The sequence below is a fragment of the Cotesia typhae genome, unplaced genomic scaffold (genome assembly GCF_013202065.1).
Source record: "Cotesia typhae breed Kobodo isofemale line unplaced genomic scaffold, CoteBio_Ctyphae contig_17, whole genome shotgun sequence".
NCBI lineage: Eukaryota > Metazoa > Arthropoda > Insecta > Hymenoptera > Braconidae > Cotesia > Cotesia typhae.
Genome location: NW_027423724.1, coordinates 1,678,935 through 1,684,092, shown reverse-complemented (window position 1 = coordinate 1,684,092; position 5,158 = coordinate 1,678,935).

Below are 5,158 nucleotides of genomic sequence, written 5' to 3'. Positions count from 1 at the left end.
AAAGGAGTGTTTAGAAGAAATCGCAGCTTCAAACGACCCTTTGAACTATTTTTTTCGAATTTTTCAAAAAGTTTTCAAGTCTTTGGGGTGGCTCGAAGAGTAGTTCCGGGGAGTTATTGTCTTGATTATTTTTTATATTCTGTGGGGTGTAAAAGGAGTGTTTAGAAGAAATCGCAGCTTCAAACGACCCTTTGAACTATTTTTTTGAATTTTTCAAAAAGTTTTTAAGTCTTTGGGGTGGCTCGAGGGGTAGTTCCGGGGAGTTATTGTCTTGATTATTTTTTATATTCTGTGGGGTGTAAAAGGAGTGTTTAGAAGAAATCGCAGCTTCAAACGACCCTTTGAACTATTTTTTTGAATTTTTCAAAAAGTTTTCAAGTCTTTGGGGTGGCTCGAAGGGTAGTTCCGGGGGAGTTATTGTCTTGATTATTTTTTATATTCTGTGGGGGTGTAAAAGGAGTGTTTAGAAGAAATCGCAGCTTCAAACGACCCTTTGAACTATTTTTTTTGAATTTTTCAAAAAGTTTTCAAGTCTTTGGGGTGGCTCGAAGAGTAGTTCCGGGGAGTTATTGTCTTGATTATTTTTTATATTCTGTGGGGGTGTAAAAGGAGTGTTTAGAAGAAATCGCAGCTTCAAACGACCCTTTGAACTATTTTTTTTGAATTTTTCAAAAAGTTTTCAAGTCTTTGGGGTGGCTCGAAGGGTAGTTCCGGGGAGTTATTGTCTTGATTATTTTTTATATTCTGTGGGGGTGTAAAAGGAGTGTTTAGAAGAAATCGCAGCTTCAAACGACCCTTTGAACTATTTTTTTTTGAATTTTTCAAAAAGTTTTCAAGTCTTTGGGGTGGCTCGAAGGGTAGTTCCGGAGGAGTTATTGTCTTGATTTTTTTTATATTCTGTGGGGGTGTAAAAGGAGTGTTTAGAAGAAATCGCAGCTTCAAACGACCCTTTGAACTATTTTTTTTTGAATTTTTCAAAAAGTTTTCAAGTCTTTGGGGTGGCTCGAAGGGTAGTTCCGGGGGAGTTATTGTCTTGATTATTTTTTATATTCTGTGGGGGTGTAAAGGAGTGTTTAGAAAAAATCGCAGCTTCAAACGACCCTTTGAACTATTTTTTTGAATTTTTCAAAAAGTTTTTAAGTTTTTGGGGTGGCTCGAAGGGTAGTTCCGGGGGAGTTATTGTCTTGATTATTTTTATATTCTGTGGGGGTGTAAAAGGAGTGTTTAGAAGAAATCGCAGCTTCAAACGACCCTTTGAACTATTTTTTTGAATTTTTCAAAAAGTTTTTAAGTCTTTGGGGTGGCTCGAAGGGTAGTTCCGGGGGAGTTATTGTCTTGATTATTTTTTATATTCTGTGGGGGTGTAAAAGGAGTGTTTAGAAGAAATCGCAGCTTCAAACGACCCTTTGAACTATTTTTTTTGAATTTTTCAAAAAGTTTTTAAGTCTTTGGGGTGGCTCGAAGGGTAGTTCCGGGGAGTTATTGTCTTGATTATTTTTTATATTCTGTGGGGGTGTAAAAGGAGTGTTTAGAAGAAATCGCAGCTTCAAACGACCCTTTGAACTATTTTTTTGAATTTTTCAAAAAGTTTTCAAGTCTTTGGGGTGGCTCGAAGGGTAGTTCCGGGGAGTTATTGTCTTGATTATTTTTATATTCTGTGGGGGTGTAAAAGGAGTGTTTAGAAGAAATCGCAGCTTCAAACGACCCTTTGAACTATTTTTTTGAATTTTTCAAAAAGTTTTTAAGTCTTTGGGGTGGCTCGAAGGGTAGTTCCGGGGAGTTATTGTCTTGATTATTTTTTATATTCTGTGGGGGTGTAAAAGGAGTGTTTAGAAGAAATCGCAGCTTCAAACGACCCTTTGAACTATTTTTTTGAATTTTTCAAAAAGTTTTCAAGTCTTTGGGGTGGCTCGAAGGGTAGTTCCGGGGGAGTTATTGTCTTGATTATTTTTTATATTCTGTGGGGTGTAAAAGGAGTGTTTAGAAGAAATCGCAGCTTCAAACGACCCTTTGAACTATTTTTTTTGAATTTTTCAAAAAGTTTTTAAGTCTTTGGGGTGGCTCGAAGGGTAGTTCCGGAGGAGTTATTGTCTTGATTATTTTTTATATTCTGTGGGGGTGTAAAAGGAGTGTTTAGAAGAAATCGCAGCTTCAAACGACCCTTTGAACTATTTTTTTTGATTTTTTTTTCAAATTTTTAAGTCTTTGGAGTGGCTCGAAGGGTAGTTCCGGGGAGTTATTGTCTTGATTATTTTTTATATTCTGTGGGGTGTAAAAGGAGTGTTTAGAAGAAATCGCAGCTTCAAACGACCCTTTGAACTATTTTTTTCGAATTTTTCAAAAAGTTTTCAAGTCTTTGGGGTGGCTCGAAGGGTAGTTCCGGGGGAGTTATTGTCTTGATTATTTTTTATATTCTGTGGGGGTGTAAAGGAGTGTTTAGAAGAAATCGCAGCTTCAAACGACCCTTTGAACTATTTTTTTGAATTTTTCAAAAAGTTTTTAAGTCTTTGGGGTGGCTCGAAGGGTAGTTCCGGAGGAGTTATTGTCTTGATTATTTTTTATATTCTGTGGGGGTGTAAAAGGAGTGTTTAGAAGAAATCGCAGCTTCAAACGACCCTTTGAACTATTTTTTTGAATTTTTCAAAAAGTTTTCAAGTCTTTGGGGTGGCTCGAAAAGGGTAGTTCCGGGGGAGTTATTGTCTTGATTATTTTTTATATTCTGTGGGGGTGTAAAAGGAGTGTTTAGAAGAAATCGCAGCTTCAAACGACCCTTTGAACTATTTTTTTTGAATTTTTCAAAAAGTTTTCAAGTCTTTGGGGTGGCTCGAAGAGTAGTTCCGGGGAGTTATTGTCTTGATTATTTTTTATATTCTGTGGGGGTGTAAAAGGAGTGTTTAGAAGAAATCGCAGCTTCAAACGACCCTTTGAACTATTTTTTTCGAATTTTTCAAAAAGTTTTCAAGTCTTTGGGGTGGCTCGAAGGGTAGTTCCGGGGGAGTTATTGTCTTGATTATTTTTTATATTCTGTGGGGGTGTAAAAGGAGTGTTTAGAAGAAATCGCAGCTTCAAACGACCCTTTGAACTATTTTTTTGAATTTTTCAAAAAGTTTTCAAGTCTTTGGGGTGGCTCGAAGGGTAGTTCCGGGGGAGTTATTGTCTTGATTATTTTTTATATTCTGTGGGGGTGTAAAAGGAGTGTTTAGAAGAAATCGCAGCTTCAAACGACCCTTTGAACTATTTTTTTTTCGAATTTTTCAAAAAGTTTTTAAGTCTTTGGGGTGGCTCGAAGGGTAGTTCCGGGGAGTTATTGTCTTGATTATTTTTTATATTCTGTGGGGTGTAAAAGGAGTGTTTAGAAGAAATCGCAGCTTCAAACGACCCTTTGAACTATTTTTTTGAATTTTTCAAAAAGTTTTCAAGTCTTTGGGGTGGCTCGAAGGGTAGTTCCGGGGAGTTATTGTCTTGATTATTTTTTATATTCTGTGGGGGTGTAAAAGGAGTGTTTAGAAGAAATCGCAGCTTCAAACGACCCTTTGAACTATTTTTTTGAAATTTTTCAAAAGTTTTCAAGTCTTTGGGGTGGCTCGAAGGGTAGTTCCGGGGGAGTTATTGTCTTGATTATTTTTTATATTCTGTGGGGGTGTAAAAGGAGTGTTTAGAAGAAATCGCAGCTTCAAACGACCCTTTGAACTATTTTTTTGAATTTTTCAAAAAGTTTTCAAGTCTTTGGGGTGGCTCGAAGGGTAGTTCCGGGGGAGTTATTGTCTTGATTATTTTTATATTCTGTGGGGGTGTAAAAGGAGTGTTTAGAAGAAATCGCAGCTTCAAACGACCCTTTGAACTATTTTTTTGAATTTTTCAAAAAGTTTTCAAGTCTTTGGGGTGGCTCGAAGGGTAGTTCCGGGGAGTTATTGTCTTGATTATTTTTTATATTCTGTGGGGTGTAAAAGGAGTGTTTAGAAGAAATCGCAGCTTCAAACGACCCTTTGAACTATTTTTTTGAATTTTTCAAAAAGTTTTCAAGTCTTTGGGGTGGCTCGAAGGGTAGTTCCGGGGGAGTTATTGTCTTGATTATTTTTTATATTCTGTGGGGGTGTAAAAGGAGTGTTTAGAAGAAATCGCAGCTTCAAACGACCCTTTGAACTATTTTTTTCGAATTTTTCAAAAAGTTTTTAAGTCTTTGGGGTGGCTCGAAGGGTAGTTCCGGGGGAGTTATTGTCTTGATTATTTTTTATATTCTGTGGGGGTGTAAAAGGAGTGTTTAGAAAAAATCGCAGCTTCAAACGACCCTTTGAACTATTTTTTTGGAATTTTTCAAAAAGTTTTTAAGTCTTTGGGGTGGCTCGAAGGGTAGTTCCGGGGGAGTTATTGTCTTGATTATTTTTGGGTTGTGTGGGGTGTGTAAAAGGAGTGATTAGAAGAAATCGCAGCTTCAAACGACGCTTTGAACTATTTTTTTCGAATTTTTCAAAAAGTTTTCAAGTCTTTGGGGTGGCTCGAAGGGTAGTTCCGGGGGAGTTATTGTCTTGATTATTTTTATATTCTGTGGGGGTGTAAAAGGAGTGTTTAGAAGAAATCGCAGCTTCAAACGACCCTTTGAACTATTTTTTTGAATTTTTCAAAAGTTTTTAAGTCTTTGGGGTGGCTCGAAGGGTAGTTCCGGGGGAGTTATTGTCTTGATTATTTTTTATATCTCTGTGGGGGTGTAAAAGGAGTGTTTAGAAAAATCGCAGCTTCAAACGACCCTTTGAACTATTTTTTTCGAATTTTTCAAAAAAGTTTTTAAGTCTTTGGGGTGGCTCGAAGGGTAGTTCCGGGGAGTTATTGTCTTGATTATTTTTTATATTCTGTGGGGGTGTAAAAGGAGTGTTTAGAAGAAATCGCAGCTTCAAACGACCCTTTGAACTATTTTTTTGAATTTTTCAAAAAGTTTTCAAGTCTTTGGGGTGGCTCGAAGGGTAGTTCCGGGGGAGTTATTGTCTTGATTATTTTTTATATTCTGTGGGGGTGTAAAAGGAGTGTTTAGAAGAAATCGCAGCTTCAAACGACCCTTTGAACTATTTTTTTGAATTTTTCAAAAAGTTTTCAAGTCTTTGGGGTGGCTCGAAGGGTAGTTCCGGAGGAGTTATTGTCTTGATTATTTTTTATATTCTGTGGG